Here is a 16,532-nt window from a genome sequence, read left to right as displayed (position 1 = left end):
TTACAAACATTTTCTTACAGGATTTTGGAATTTTAACAATTAAATCTGACTGCTTCATCAAAATCTCTAAATCTTATTTGTTTTTAGTGGAGTAGACAGGGGAGTCAGTTTAAACAAATCATTTATTTTTATAGCAATGTATGCTTTTTTTTTTTAACAAATCTTATAAGGTATATAAAAATAAAATCTCTACTTTGCGGTGTAAATGGTACTTAAAAGGCCAATTGCAAAAGAAATCTTGTGGGACATGTATGTGTGCACTTTGAAAACTGTAACTACTCTAACAGTTTATCTATGTAAAGACTTTGACTCTTGTGAGAACAGTCCTTATAATGTGGTGGTTTTAGTTGAGTGGTTTTGAATTTTTCTAGTATGAAAAATATAGATGAGAATGATACTGGGATATACTAGTCATATACCATAGTTAGCTAGATGTCAGTGTAGTCCTGCTGTAAAACTAATGTATTGAAAGCATCAGTCATTTAAAAATAATTTTAGCTCAGGTGAAATGAGTGACTTTTTTCTGAAAAAGCATAAATATAAAAAAAGGCATATTACATGTTATCAATATAAAATTAGAATAGTAAGCTTTGGGAAATTTTGTTAATTCTTTATTTTTTTTTTAAAGAATGTCAGCAGCTTCTTCTTAACGAAGAGCCACTAGTCATCACCAATGTGCACATGAAATGGAAAAGGAACAGATTCTGGAAAATAACTTCGATTTCAACCTTGCAAGATGTTGCATGACTTGGTGAGTACATACATGGACTGGGAGCTATCTTGGGATTGTTTTTGAACAACTGAAGAAGGAAAAACATTGGAGGTAGAATCTGTAAAGAATGATTAATATATAGTCAACTGATAAGGAAAGAAGTACTGAGCAAGATCCGCCAACAGATAGTTGATAAATGGAAAGTAGTAGCACAATTGGAAGAACAGAGTAAATAAAATTTCCTTATGTTCTGATATCTATTGCTGTGTTAGACTGCTATGTGAAAGTTGTATATATGTGTTATTCATCAGAATCCTGAATATTTCAGGAGTGCTCAGCATTTCAGAGGGACAGGTCTGTAAAATTAAATGTTGAAGGACTTTTTATGAAGTAGAATGCTGAGTATTCACTGAATGGAAAAGTACTTAACCAGTAAAGTTAGGCTCAAAGTCACTGATATCCTCAAAATTAAACTAAAATCTCTCAATTTTAAAAAGTGTGATATTTGGCATGTTTTAAAAACATTAAATTGGTACGAGGAGATTGTTATGTGACCAGATTGCATGTGGAATTGAAGTGTTGCCAAATCTAATTCCACTTCCTCATACCAGTTCTCATAGTTTCTGCTTATGAAACAATATTTATTTATAAGTGCATTGCATGTGCCTTTTAGTATCTAGGATGTCTTTTTAAGTACCTAGGAAATACAATTTCTGTGTCCAGTGGAGGGCTTCTTGTGCACAGGTTAATACAAATTACAGTTCATTGGTGTGCTAGTCCTGACTGGGGCCTGAATTGTTAACATGACTGGTTTATGTGATTGTTTGCTGTGTTTTAAAATGCTGTAAGCATAAGCAGTAGATTTTCGTTTTACTTTGGAGATTGATAGATGAGAATTAACCAAACAGACAATTTTTGTTCTATGGCACTATATTAATCTAAATTTATTGGTTTATGTTCGAGTTTTCTCATGCCTGTGGAAACACTAACAGTATGAGATAGAATTGCAGGCATTTGGTGTATTACCTCTCCCTTTCTAGAAATGCTGACATACTGTCATGGTTTTTAAAAAAAAAATGTCAACTTCTTAATGTTTCCAAATAGTAAAATGAACTTGTTAAAAAATGTCTCTTCCTTGAGGACCTCAGAATAGCCACTGAAGTTGTAAGGTTCTTTGGCATTTGTTTCCAGGCAGCTGAAATACATGTGAAAGCAACTTAGTTCAGTGCTTTCATATCTTGTACTTTTTATCTTTTCAGTTTGTTGCTAAGTATATAAAAGGAAACCAGAACTGCTGTTCAATGTGCAAATTAACTGCTGGTTGAGTAATTTCTTACTCAGTTAAGTGTATAATATCCTAGAGCTGAGAACAATTGTTATGAACAGTTTGTGAAGAGTTTGATTTATTTTGCATGGAAAAATGATACCACAATCTATCCTACTTTTATTTAGATTTAACAAAAATGGGGTCATTTGAAACTGTTCTACAGCCTATGATTAAGTATTGGGGGCAGGGCTTACTGTCTTGTTTTATGAACCTATGCATCCAGCAAACTTACTCTGAGTAAGTTCTCTTATCTGCATATAGGCCTGTATTGCCATTATATTTTTTTGTTACAGAAATAAGAGGGAAAGATGCCTGTTTTGTTTTGGCTTAAATAATTATTTACTGGAAATGCTTGGTGTAACAATTCACAGAAGAAAACACTGAATTTAAACCAGAATATGAATATTCAGATGCAAAGAACAACTATTTTCTATTTTCAAAATCTGTTTGAAAGTGAAGACTTGAATTCCTGATGGTATTTCCTGGCCTCCCGTTAGTGTTACTGCTTCATCAGGAATGTCATGAAGTGCATGGCATTGGAGTCATGGTGCTGGCTCATATTAAACAAAACAAATCGTTCCTGCATCTTTATTAAATATGGATGGTAAATGTTTCCTGGAGCAGTAAAGCTGAGAAATACAATATGGAACCATTTGGGTTTGAGGAGGAGGAAGAGGGAGAAGGTGGGTGTTGTGTCAGAAGACTACTTTGGTGACTCCTGGATTCATTAGCAGGCAGTGCTTAGCAGTACTCTTTACAATAGGGCTGATGAATGCTCCGTTACAATGGTTGAGGAATTCACCCGCTCTTATATTAAAATAAAATTAATTGCAGCCTTCAGGTTGTAATGAATATTGGTGGCTTGTTGGCAATTTTCAGGGGAAGATTACAAAAACTATTCATAAAAATTATGTTTCTAATGGAGGATTCTTGATGGTTAGGAATTCTAATTCTAAAAACTAGCCAATGCAGGTATGCACAGAATATTGGTCACTGAAGTTTACTCAGCAGGGTTGGGAATGCTTAAGTGTGGTTTTCAAAACCTTTTTCTTACTCTAGGTTAATATTCAGTTTGCAGTAAGTATGCTGCATTGTGAGGGGGGGTTGAGTGGGGTTTTTATCAGTGAAAGATGCTGGATGGATACAGTTTCGTTGTAAGAGAGAGCTGTAAGGAGGAGAATGTTCTGGCTGTGGTTGTTTCTGACCAGCTGGTTGTTGGAAATTTTATTCTGTGAGCATAAGGAAGACTTATGTTGTTATACTGTATATATGGTATAATGTGTTTATTCATCTTGCACATAGTTGCCGACAGAGAAGAGCACATAAGAAATTAGAACTGCTTTTTTTACCTCTGAAATGAACTTGTATATATATATTTACAAACATACATAACTGTAATTTCTTTCTTCTTACCCACTTCAGGACACAAGACTGCTATGTGCACTTAAGCAGGCCAGTCTGATTAGAAGCAAGTCAGGTAAAAGCTTAACTATTCATGTAACTAAGAGACAATCAGCATGGGATAGTGGTTTTGAAAAATGGAACAGCTGTACATTTTTGTGTACTGTGCTTCTCTTTGTGTACTATACATCTCTTCTACAGAGATGTAAGTGTACATAAATAGGCCAGTGTTTTCAGACAGCTGTCAAATGTTCAACTTGAATATATGTTTTGGACACCTGATTTTTCTGCCTACTTAGCTGCCATAATTCTAACCAAATTTACACAGAGTTGCATTTTCTAAGGATTATAAATCCTGTGGAAATGTAATAGTGATTATCCTTTAAGAATGTAGAATTGTTCAGTTTGCAGCTATCATTCTTTTTTTTTCTCTTCTATATGACACACAGGTGTATTTGTGTATTTGAATGAACACATAAATAGAAAAAAAAAAACAACGATTATTCCCCTCTCTGTGTTGTTCCTGACAGACCTGCATATCTGAGGCTTACAGCCAGAGGTGTGGTTATACAGCGTGGCCTGATCTGATCTAGCAACTGTTGTTAAAGATCAGCCAGGCTCCTTTATGTTTCTTTCCTTTGCTACCATTCATGTTTCCGTCCTTCCTCTTTGCTGCCCCTTAGTGAGTCTGTTCAGCTATGTCTAACTATTAATGTTATTTATCTCTGTTACACTTCTACCAGCTAAATGAGCTGAATTGTTTCACTAAGGCTGTGTCTACACTAGGGAATAAAATATGCCAGGGACTGTTCTCTGGACCTAGAACAAAGTAGCAAAATTGGATGCACCTGACAGTCTTCATTCTGAAAAGGAGTATGGTTGCATCCAGATACCAGTGGAGAGCAGTTTGCTGCTCTTCATTTGCTGTCCCCTTAACTGTGCCTGGGCATTTGTCTGGGAGAGTGCCAAGCTGCTATGGGCCAAAATGGTGTCAGAGAGGATGCCAACAGCATGGCTTGAGCCTGTGCTCTGGCCCTGTTTTATTTACTGTTACAGATGTGATCAGAGAGGTCAGGCAAGTGAGAGAGCCAGCACAGGCAGGATGGAGCTGCGTGGCTGGAAATAAAGAAGGGAGAGGGAAGATGCAGGGCTGACAATGTCAGGGAGTTATAGAAGGGATATCCTTTTGATGTCAGGGAACTATTCCATTACTTAATCTGGTTTGTCTAACTGTAGCTTAACATTATTTTGCAACCAGCTTTAGCTCAGCAGAAGGCTTCAGGTGCTATGTCCCTATAACTACTTTATCTCAGTCAGCTGAAATGCATTACAAAGTGAATTAATACTGGTGTATTAAAGTACATACATGACTTTTTAAACAGCTTATCTTATCCTGTCTGTTTTATTGGACTGCTGTTTTTCTTCCACTTTTCTGCAGTTCAGGTGCTTCCTTAGTAAAAGCAAGTGGGAAGGAGAAGTGAAGTGGCAGGCAGACAGCAGTGGTGATGCTTTTAATATGGGGCTGTTAAACCAGTAAGTAGACGCCCTTCATGTCATTTGAAGGGTGAGTAGAGAGGTTAGATGCCAGGAAAGTAATTGGTTATATTTTGACATTTTTTAATTGTGCAGGAGTGTGAGGCTTGTGATCTCTATACTGTAGTGAGTGACCTGATTTAGAAATGTGAAGTCATGTGTCCCAAGTATATCCTCTATCTGACATGTCAGTAGCTTGGAAGTACAAGTACTTGATGTCCATTTGCCAAATAATGTAGATTCATTGCATTCATACCTGTTGCCAAGACTCCTGTCAGCCGTGCTAATTCAGTGTGAATGTTGCTTTTGTGTGATAAATTTATCACAAAGAAAAACTTTTTAAGGTGGGAATTTCTAAATTACCAGAACAAAAATGAAGGTCTTTTTCTTAACAAAAAAAAAGCCCCACCCCAAACCAGCAGCAACAAAAAGTAAGAGAATTTTGTTTCACGTTCCAGTCTGGGTGCTCTGAGTTGTGGCATGCCATTAAATCAAAGTTAGTTTATTTTTAGAAAGCTTTATTTATTTATTTATTTAAATGTACTAGCTGAGCAACAAGAGCCTGTAAAAATACTTTGAACGAATGAGTAAAATTGTACTACACCAAAAAATGAGTAAACTACACAACTCCAGGTGCTGTTTATAGGAGACATTAGACTTTGTCTACTAGTAGAAGACTGTGAAAGCTAGCCCACTGGGATTACTCAATTAATTTTCAAAAAGACAGTTGCAAGTGGAAGGGGCCTAAGCCTGTAATATCTTACCTGAGGGTCATTCTCTTCACTAGGATATGTATCCTCTGTTAAGCTGAATTTAGTTTATTTGAATACGACTTGTTATTATGTGCGGGCAAGGAAATAAAGTTCATCAGTGAAATAAAACCACTGCAAATACACAGTGGTGGTGTTCTCTACTAAGAAGGCTAATTCAGAGTTCTTGAATATCTTCCAGAAACAGATGTAAATTCCACTGTAGCTTTTCAAATAGTGAATAATCCCGGTCTGTTGTGTTTGGTGATGAATCATGCAAGGGGGTGCAGATGGTGAGAAGAGTGCAGCTGTGCAGATACTAGAGGGCAGAGATAGAAGACTAGAAGACCCGAGGGGATGAAGGAGGTGATTTGAGGATGGGTTGACATGACTTATGAAAGAGAAGGGTAGGACAGCTGACAGAGTATCGAAGCTAAGTGTGCCAGGGTAAAGGCAAAACTGAACCGAGATTTGGGGATGTGGAGACTGAAAAGGAGGTATACTTGAGGCAGAAAAATATTTGTTGTTGTTGATCTTTGAAGCAGAAGTTGCAACGTCAGATGCCAAAGTAACTGGACTTTTGCCCCAAGCCAGGCAGCGATTAGATGTGGAAGTTTAAGCTGTAAATGAAAAGGGAAAACTATGAGACTTCATGTTCCTTTTAAAGGAATGCTGTTCCTAAGTAGGAAAGCTATTGTAGTAACAGATACAGATGCAGTGTTGTGGGGGGGTTATTTTGATTATTCTGAGCAGGACCTGTGCAGGACCTGTGCAAGGTGGCAAAATCTGGGCTTGGTCAGGTGGAAAGTTGTGCCTATGTGTTTTTAAAAAGGGGGCTTAGGTTATGATTGAAGGGCAGGTAAGATTCTAGTGAAACATCAGCATGCTAAAAAGTCCAGGTCATCTTTCAACTTTTTACATTAAGTAATTTTAACGTAAGATACCTTTTTTCCCTCCCCCTCCCCCCTTTTCAGATTAAAAGTATTGTTCCAAAACAATAGCTCTTCATTCAGAAAGAATGTTGCCATCAAGATGTCTGTAAGAACTTGCCCACGGGTCAGAAATCCTCAGCCAAAGTGAATATTTAACCAGTATTTCAAGGACAGCCAGTTATCTTTTTCTAAATAAAGTATGTGATTAGGAGAAAAAGTGAGTGACCCTGGAAAACTGTAGAATACTCTGAGTACTGACATAATTTCAGACACCCATTGTACTGTTTGTGTGTTCTACAAACCTTAGTAAATATAAAACAAATACTTAAAGTGAACTGAAAAAAGAAAAAGAAGGCGGGGGGAGGGGGAAGGGACTGGGGAAGGAAATGTCCAAATCTGTCTTGGAGGAAATTTATGCTCCAAAACTGCTATTCTGAAAACTGTTCTCAAGATTTTCTCATCTCTCTTAGTCTAGTTTCCTAAGAATGTCAGGTATATGCAGTTTATCTGCTGTCCTCTCCTCCCACCAATAACTTTGAACCTGCAGGTCTTGTTGAATTTGACAGAAGAGTAGTGGTGGCAAAGGCATTAAAGCTCTTTAATTTTTATGAAAGTTGGTAACTGGGAAGAAGAAAGGAAAACACGTTATTGACTCTCCTGAGGAAATGATGCAATATGAATTCAACAATTATATGTTCTGTTTGGCCTGTCAATTGCCAATCAGCATAGGAGCAGTAGGGAGCCAGTTGCAACATGCGGCTCTGAACCAGCTACAGCATGTTTGCTGTTTGCATAGTAAGTAGTTCAGGGACATTGTGTGGGGAGGGGGAACTGTAAGTATAGTGAGAAGGGGAAGGAACAGGGGGACGTGACACAACAATGTGGGGTGACAGTGCTATGAAAATTTTATGTTCGTGGAAGCAAATGAATAGAAATTAAAGGTTTTTTTTTAATTTCTTCTCACCAAAGTTGCTCTTTTCCTGGTATTTTAATATCAGTAATAGTAAATACTGAATGAATTCTGCCTTTCAAATGTGTGTACTGTCACAACTTAATGCTCTCAAGCTTTTATCATGTTGTTTAAAATCACAAAATTATGTACAACTTAAAATAATGCTAGTTGGTTTCTGCATAATGTTAAATTATGTGGCTGAAAAATAATATTAATATTATATATAATATAATTTGAATTAGGTTGTATTCAGTTGAAGTACTGATGTCATAGGAATATTCCTCTTCAAGCAAGGTTGAAATCATACAGGAAGGATAAATATGCTCTCAGAACAAAAAATTAATTAGTTATATCTTATCCTTCATTTTACTATAAATTTAAACTTAAGACAGGTACTTTTATTTATAACACAGCAAGGATTCTAAATTGTAAAGAGTGTGTTACTCCCAGTCCTGCCAATAATTATGCCAAGGGATTATTGGTAATATATAGCAATTGCTATATCACACATAAAATCTGTGGATATAAAACAAAAGGGATTTTTATATCGTAGTTTATAAGAACACATTTTAAATTATCCGTACATGTACATGAACCCTAAAGATTGTTGAAATATCAGTTTTAGAAAGTGCATCAGTCCTTAATTGACTGTTGGTGGCAATTGTTTTTTATTTCTTTTCATAAATGTAGTATGACTAAAATTTCACTTTTGTTAGTGTGAGTTACTAAACAGCTTTGCTTATAGAAGGTATGATGTCTTTCTGGATAGAGCAGTTGTTAGTCTTGATGGGTTTTTGTTTTGTTTCATTTTTATCAAGCACGTGAGCAAGTAAAGCTTTTGGCTTATAGAAGTTTATGTAACAGCACAGCCAGGATGTTTAATGGAAAATGGCCAGTTTTGCCTGGCACTGCCTCTGTATGTATTAGATTATAATTTTAATTGACAATTTTAGTTGCACAGATGTCTTTAATTTGATACCCTCTGAAGTTTATTTTTACCATATGTAGCAAAAATGGACTCTGCAGGAGACTTAGCAAGAGGCTGATGTTTTATTTACTTCAAAAATTGATTATATTGGAGATAATCGCTTAGTCACCACACTAAAATGCAATTTCTGCTTGCATTTTACCCTCAGGTATCTTTATCCTTCAACAAATGAAGTCTCTGTAGAGTATCAGGGTATAGTTAGAAAATTGCTGAGAAGCTGCTTTGCATAATCTGAGATGCCGTAATCACGTGTGTAAGGAAACAATTGCAGCATTCCAATTTAGTTTTAAGGATCTGGTTTCCAGTCAGTGGCGTGTCAGGACAGATGCGTAGGCTGTTTGTAAATGCCGTACATGTCAGAATCAACTTGGAATTCACCACCCGAAGTTACTTTTACGTATTGTTTTTAGGAAAAATTTGGTAATGGTTTCGAACATGTACTAGTGCTTAGAGTTCACAAGACATAGTTTTTGTGGTGGTTTTGGTTTGTTCCTTTTAAAAAAAGAAAAAAAAAAAAAAAGTCTTAATTCCGGGGATGCCACGCAACCAGATTTAGCCTCAGCCTGAGCACTGATTCCTGAAGTTGCAGTATCCCTAACTGTATCCCTAAATGTTGATCAGTTCAAAATCTTGGCTTATATAATAAGCCTGTTAGACATTTCTACAGTATTGCAAACCTTAGGAAAACCAAATTACTTCCATATAAATAGGTAAGGAGTTTTGGGACACACAGGGAAACTGAGAGAGCTTTGAGTTCATTAGCTGGGTAATGAAAATACAGCAAATACTCAGTTGATACATCTGTGTGAACGTGATCTTGGATCAAATAGCAAATACGTAAGTGCCATGTTTGTCCGAACATGACTTTGCATTGGTTCAAATATCAGTCATAAATCAAATCATAGCTTTTAATGTGCATATAAAAACCCTGGCCTCTTAAATGATGCATCAAATCTTCATTTCACAGTAGCTGTGGTCTTCACTATTCAGCAAACACACAGAGCATCAATGTGCTAAATGGTGTATTCTTTTAGCATCATTGCCTAGCTTTATCATGACAAGATATTGTCATGAAGGGTTTAGAATCTGTGAAAGATTGAAGCACAAATTGCTACGGCTGCTATGCTTAGCATGTAAACATTTGAATCTTGCTCAAGTATGAAATAATTTGAGTAAATAGAACAGTGACTTGAAGAGATATTGACATCAAAATGCATTGGATAAAACGCAAAACCTGGAGATTCTCTGGAGAGGAAAAGGGAGAGTGTGTTGCAAGCATAAAAGTATACAAAACAGTGAAGTGGAGGTTTTATTAGAAACTGGTGAGCTGTAAGTAGTACTTGTGGAACTGTATTTCAACTTGAAAGAGAGCACATGTCAGAGAACAGAGTACTCTCTGACATAGTGGTTACTAAGATGTTGCCATGGCTTAGTTTCTTGCAGAAAGAAAAAATTACTGTTGTTCTTTTGAATCTCTTGTTAATAAAATATACTTGCTGCAATGATCATGTCTCAAAAATACAGAATATAATTAACTTCAGTCTGAATATTGTGCTTTACGTGCATTAATAACTAATGTAATAAATAGAAAAAACTCCCCTCATACTGTTATCCAGGCTGATTTTTCTTTTTTAATGTCATATTAATAATAGAATCGCTATTCTATAGATTAAGCTTGTAATCAATTCTCAACCGTGTGTCAGAGCACATTATTTACTATAAAAGTGGAAACAGAGACAAGATAAATAGAAAAAAGTTACAAATAGCCAGTTTTTCAGGATTTTTAGGCATCTCAACAATAAAAGTTGAAGCGACAATAAAGAATTTAACATGAAGTTTTCCACTTAAGTGTTTTTTGACAGTGCTTGCTTGGTTTAGAGTCAGGAATCATCTAAACATCAAACTGGAATATAATTTAGTTTAAAAGATATTATTGATACGAAATAGATTAATTGATACAAATTTGAGTAATATCACTTTTAATGCTTCTGATTCCATTCCATTCCTGTGGCAGAAAGCAAGCATAACTTCAGATAGATGTAACTCTGAGGTGATAGACTTGTAAGTCTTGTCTCTAGAGCCTGAAGGCAGAGGTCACAAAACCTTTATGTCGGTTGCTGATGAAGTCAAACCTCCTGTGTTAAAGGGGTCAGCAGGCTTAAAGGGAGACTTCTGATCTCATTGTACTGATAACCTAGAGCTGCGGTATTTCTTTACATCTTAAGTTGAGCTCTGTCTGCTAGAGGTTGACCAGTCTAATTTTTGGATTATATATGATAAAATATATTTTCTGGTCTAATATAAAGTCAGTGTAAAAGTAGTGTATTTAAATGTAAAGTGTTCTCAACTGGGTTCCTAGTTACCAAGTTCTTTAGGGGCTTGTTGAGTTTAAAATTTCCCATTAGAAACCCATTTGATGCCAAGATGTTGTTTTATTCTTTACAAGCAGCTGAAATCTGTCTTTAAGATAGATTCTACTCTCAGCTTCAGCTTCCAGCATTGGAATTATTTATTTATTGGAGTATGTTGTTTCAACTCAGAGTAAATATCTGTATCTTCCATTTACTGGATTTCTGTGGGAGTTCTACTGCTGGAAGGAAGGATGATGAATTAAGTGTAGGATGTGCATTATCTCCCCACCTATATGACAGTTCCATGGCCCTGTCAAAAGACGTTGCTGCTTGATGTAATAGAGATGCTGTCTGATCTGTAGAGCAGTTTTCAGCCCTCATCAGAGACTTAAGAGGCAAATATTTGTAAAGCTGTTTATACAATTATTGAATCTTCAGTGAACTGTTGGCCATCAGCACATGTAAGCTGCTTAGCATTGAGCCAGCACAAATCTGATGAACGGAAAGTACCACTTCTTAGTTTGTAATCGTGGCCTCAGAGATCAGTTGCGGCTCTGGAAAGCCCATTGAGTTCTACTCAACCCAAATGTGAGGTGCTTGACATGAGATGAATTACTGCTTTTATTTCTGTTTGCTGAAAACTAATTTCTGCTTTGTAATATTTTTTCTCCATTGTTAATTGTATCTGTTATCTGAAAGTGAGAGGGTATGATATTTGAGATAGATAGTGTAATCACTTCCTGAATAATTTTGTTCTGTCTTGCTATTAGCTATTTCTTAGACAGTAATCTTGGCAAAATGAACAATTTTTAGAACTGTTTGGAGTATAATGAACGTGTTACATGATTGAAAGAAAACGCTGGAGGAAATAGTGATTTTGTAATCAGAGTGGTTTGTCTTGGGAGGGACCTTAAAGCTCATCCATTTCCAACGCCCCTGCCACAGGCAGGGACACCCTCCACTAGATGAGGTTGCTCAAAGCCCTGTCCAACCTGGCCTTGAACACTTCCAGGCATGGGACAGCTGCAGCTTCTCTGGGCAACCAATTCCATAATCATAATCATAGAATCATAGAACAGTTAGGGTTGGAAAGGACCTTAAGATCATCTAGTTCCAACCCCTGCCATGGGCAGGGACACCTCACGCTAAATCATGTCACCCAAGGCCTCATCCAACCTGGTCTTGAACACTGCCAGGGATGATCACGAAGGTATAGAAAGAAGCTGAACAGTTGTAAAGCAGAATTGTTGCATTTAAGAATGGAATGAGTGGTCCTGCTCAGAGACTTTTATCTTTAATATATTCTAGGCAATGAGTCTCCCACTTCCTGGAGTTGGAGCCCATGATGTAGCTTTTACCCTGTGCCACTAAATCTTGGAAAGAAGCTACAGGGAGATGCCAACAGGGACTGAAGCTGGCTCAGTAGCTGCAAAGTAGTTGCATAGTGATGTTAGTGATTATGGCATCATTCCCTAGTTTTTCAGTCCACCTTTCCACACCATCCTTGGCTGATTAGTTGCTTTCTTCCGGTCTTTTTCTGTCTGTTTCTGTGTAGGGTCTGCCCAAAGTTTTGAATTGTGCAGTGTTATGAAATCATTTCAGTAGGTATTTTGGGCTTTTTGGTCACAACCTAGAAAGGTTGTGATATTGGTGAAAGTGCTATTTTGTTGTTTTTTTTTCCTAACTGTATGTTTGTATATACAGCAATCATAAGCAATTCAAAATTCTATTTCATGAGGAAATACAGTAGCATTTTGTCTAGTGATCCAAGATGACTTTGTATACCTTGCCTTTAACTGAGTTTTTTTGTAGTAATATAGACTGAGGTTTTAGATTGTTACTTGGAAGGCACATAAATGTTAGACAGATGTTCCTAGAACCTTAAACTTTTATTAATGCAGATCCTGCATCATGGCTACTTTGCATGTAATATGTAAGGAGTCTTTCATGTTTAGTATGGCAACCCCATCTTTCACAACCCTTGTTTGTTTTCTCTACAGAATTTGTATCCTGATCTTACGTTTTACTGTCCATAATACTCTTCTTGCCACATGACAGGTGCTGCTTATGTTAGTATTTCCTTACATATGTTTTTACTTTTTAAGAGAGGTTTGCACCAGGAAACTTGTGGATTTGTAGCACTGAGCAGTAAATTACATTTTGTAATTTTATTAAGTAATTTCCTTCGATTTTTTTCAAAGTAAAAATAACTGCCTAACAAAACAGTGACATTCTAAGAACTGAGATTTTTGTTAAATTTCATAGCTTTTAATAGTTTGCAATTTGAGTATCATTTTTCAAAATCGGGGTATAGGAATTTTTATTTGTTTTAAGTGCAAGGATGCTTATAAGTTGCATAGGATATCTTGGAGTACAACTCTGTACTGGGGAGGGGTGCATCTGGCAGTCCTGAAGAGGTGGCTCATGAAGGTTTTTAATTCCATGCGTAGTAAATTCTCTTTGCCTTAACTTCTTAATACTTTGTGATATATAAAATGTTACTAGTATGTAAGGTTACAAAGCATGAAAACTGAATCAGTTTAGGATAGAGGAGAAAACATGCATCCTTTCCCAGGCAGGAGACTGTACTTCGTATTTTAGGTGCCAGATTTTATTTTCAGTTGTTTTTTATGTATTGAATCAGGATACTGGAAATACCCTGTAGCTTACAAATTCACCTCTTCCTATTTACCTAAGTTTTCTAAGCCTGTCTACTGCAGCCACTAGTTTTAAATGTGCTGTGTTCAGCTACAGCATTCTCAAAGTGACCGAGAGGTAATGATTGTTTCAACTTTAACCTTGATGTTTGCATGCAAGCCCTTTAAACGATCAATTTGTTTATGCAGTAAATCCAGACTTTGTTGCTGCTTCTCAGAGACCTTTGCATCTGGGCAACCCAAGGGATTATCCCTAGTGTGGCAAGTACTGAATGTGGAAGGGCCAGTGGTTCAGTCTCCCACTATCCCTTTCCAAAAATGAAGCAATTAACCGAATGCTGCATGATTAGGTATTTTCCTTTGATAGGCTGACCATGACTTCTTTAAGATCTGTTTCAAGATTATAGGTAAGTTACTCATTGGGTATTTGCAGTGTAGTGGTGGGAAAGGAAGACTTCTGAAAATAGACTTACTTCAGAGATAAAAGGCTGTGAGAGAGGGCTGTTTATTCTTAAAGTCATAATTACATGAATTGTGGTCTTATTTCTCCATGTCATGCTCTCTTGTTTTCAGTTTACTTTGTGCATGTTTGTATGTGGGTATAGGAAAGGGGGTATGAAGACTAAAATATCACATGGGGAATGGAGAAAATCCTCTGTGAATGTCTGGCACAGGCTTTTTCTAGAGTCTTAAGAGTTAGAAGTTATATAGATGCTTTAGTGGAATTATCGTGCTGCAGCTACCACATCTACTGTTGTAACATGTACAGCTTTTTTTGCAAAGCAGAATACTCTCTGGGAATATTACCTAAATGAATTTCATACTCATTACCCTTTTTGCTTTAGAAGTTTTACTTTCATAGAAGCAAGGATCAATACATATTAAGTGAAACCTGCCAATAAAAGCATATGCATGTATAAACATGCACAGAATACAGAGAAGACAGAAGGCAAATGGTTTACTACATGAACTCATGACATTTCACCTAAAGGTTTTCTGTGCTTATGGAAAAAAATAAGTATAACCTTTTCAGTAAAGAAAGATAATTTGACAGTCTCCAGAAATGGAGAGTCTCAGAAATGGCTATGCTTCCTAAGGTAGCTAGTTAATCTTTGACAAGAGCCATAATGATTAAGCAGCTGTAATTCACTAGTAGTGTTTGAAAGTACAAAAGGGTATGTAATTTAATAGTTAAAACAATAAGAACTCCATTTATGTTTCACTAGCTGTTAGGTTGTTCTTACATCAATTCAGCTAAGATGACTGCTGAATTTTAAATATTTACTGTAAATGTGGAAAAGTATAATGCAAATTGGGGAATACCAGGCGTGCTGCTGGAAGAGCTGTTGCCATGTTATGTTCAGCTAGCTTTGCTTTCATGTCGAATAATGTCCATGTTGTTTCAAGGTAGACTTCAGCATTCACTTAATCTTTTAAAAATGCTCTTGCTTGATGAAGAAGTGATACTTGGAGAGATGTATGTCATTCAGTAGGGTACTTGAAGTAATTTGAGTACAAGGAGAGTAGTGTGTCCTGGAACCTCCCCAGCTATCCTGAGGCATACTACTCATGGAATCATAGAATGGTTTGGGTTGGAAAGGACCTTAAGAGCATCAAGTTCCAATCCCCCTGCATGGGCCGGGATGCCTCACACTAGACCACGTCAGTCAAGGCTCTGTCCAGCCTGGCTTTGAACACTGCCAGGGATGGAGCATTTACCACTTCTTTGGGCAACCTGTTCCAGTGTCTCACCACCCTCACAGTAAAGAACATGCTATGTATCTGCTGAGGAATATGTTTCTGTGTTGTGAACAACTCTTTACCCTTGGATAAGTTCATGAAGCGGAGCAGTGCCCATCTGGAGGGCACTGGAGGAGCTGGAGGAGCAGTGCCCATCATGTGCTCCACCATTGCATTCTTCCTTTTTTGTTGATGGCTCCTTAGGGAGACAAATTTGGTAGTCTGCTTTGGATTGCTGGAGAACAGTTATTCTCAGCCATCATTACAAAACCAACGTATGTCAAGGTTTCTTTATTCTTCTCCTTCATCACAAAACCGCTACATCACAGGGATAGCAATTTAACTTCATTTTCACAAATAAAATACAGAAGTGATTTCTCATTTCTCAGCTCAAGTATATTCCAATTATGTCAGGCATATCAGGTGAATAATGTAATGTTTTGGACTCAGATCTAACAAACAGCAAGCAGCACGTTAATTCCAGCTGTTACTGGGCTGGTTCATGCTGCCTCAACAGAGAAATTGTACAAAGATATTCAATACTGAAAGTACTGGCAGAGAATAATAAATGGTGTCAACCAGAAATGTTTGCAGTTGATTCTTTTTCTTGTAAAAGTAATGTTTTGTAAGGCACTCTTCATCTGCTAAGTTACTCAGTATGTTAGGGGTTTTTTTTCCAGAATAAATGACTGATTTTCATAGGATGAATCCATCACAGATTATCAGAGAAAAGGATTGATTTCTTAATCTAAAACGTTCAGTGTCATGTGAATCAAACTAGTTGGTATTTAAAACTTTAATATCAAGGAAGTTTTGTTTGTTTTTTTAATCAGAACATCGCACTTTTATTTTAAAATCAGCATTTATATGTGTCCACATAGCCACTTATTGGTAGTTTCAAGCTTCACAATAAACTGCAGTGAACATGGGTTCTTTGGAAAGGCCAGCATTGAGTGGTAACCACAGTAACAGTCAGAGCTTCTCTAAATGCTTGTGCATATTCATTGCATGGACAAGACTTGCAGCACTATGTGTATGCACAAGTGTTAGTTACTCAGTGTGACAGTTTCTTTTAGCAGAAGTATATCTATGCAGCAGTAGTTAACATTCTGCAGTACATTTATTAATTCCTTATCTGAGAAGTCAACAAAAGAATAATTACAATTTGTGATGTTTTCTAAGGGATTTGT

At 36.7% G+C, this 16,532-nt stretch overlaps 1 protein-coding gene across 2 annotated transcripts in view; it reads left to right on the top strand.

The window, feature by feature from the left end:
* Positions 1 to 628: 628 nt before the first annotated feature.
* The window catches only part of PPARA (peroxisome proliferator activated receptor alpha), a 31,888-nt gene continuing 15,984 nt past the window's right edge, over positions 629 to 16,532 (top strand). The window contains exon 1 of one of the 2 annotated variants that reach the window (XM_057426585.1): positions 629 to 751. The gene's annotated coding sequence lies outside the window, so the exon portion shown is untranslated. Of the gene's footprint in view, positions 752 to 13,794; positions 14,010 to 16,532 lie in introns of those variants that run through there. The other variant, XM_057426595.1, reaches the window with a different exon arrangement.

Source organism: Pezoporus wallicus, unplaced genomic scaffold (assembly GCF_028554395.1).
Source record: "Pezoporus wallicus isolate ANWC-B61680 ecotype Strahan unplaced genomic scaffold, APGP_CSIRO_Pwel_v1 scaffold_3294, whole genome shotgun sequence".
NCBI classification, from domain to species: domain Eukaryota; kingdom Metazoa; phylum Chordata; class Aves; order Psittaciformes; family Psittacidae; genus Pezoporus; species Pezoporus wallicus.
The sequence above is the reverse complement of the archived record's forward strand: the minus strand, read 5'-3'. Positions and strand labels throughout refer to the sequence as shown.